A 363-nucleotide genomic window follows, 5' to 3' on the forward strand; every position below is an offset into this window, starting at 1 on the left:
GTTTGTATTTTCACCAGCTTCTTTTCATTATAGAACTGTTTATCTCTTTGTTCACCTTTTGTGGAGTGCGTTATTTTATCGAGTCTGTCTTTTCCTCTAGCTTTCTCCCCTTCTTTTTAGAGGGCCCCTCAAAGATAAAAACTGAACTGCCTTAAAGTATTATATGTTTGACCAAACAGGTGGTTATAGCTCCCTCTTTCTTTATAGTCCTTAAAGTGTGTTGATGTTCTCCTCATATTGCAGACAGCTTTTTAAAATATAAATAGTCAAACCGCTTTTGTTTCGAAAAAAAAGAACATCTTTTTTTAAAACTTCTCGATAACTAACAAGATACGATTTAAAGCCGGGCTGACTGTCGACAAG

The sequence above is a fragment of the Aplysia californica genome, unplaced genomic scaffold (genome assembly GCF_000002075.1).
Source record: "Aplysia californica isolate F4 #8 unplaced genomic scaffold, AplCal3.0 scaffold01118, whole genome shotgun sequence".
NCBI classification, from domain to species: Eukaryota; Metazoa; Mollusca; class Gastropoda; order Aplysiida; family Aplysiidae; genus Aplysia; species Aplysia californica.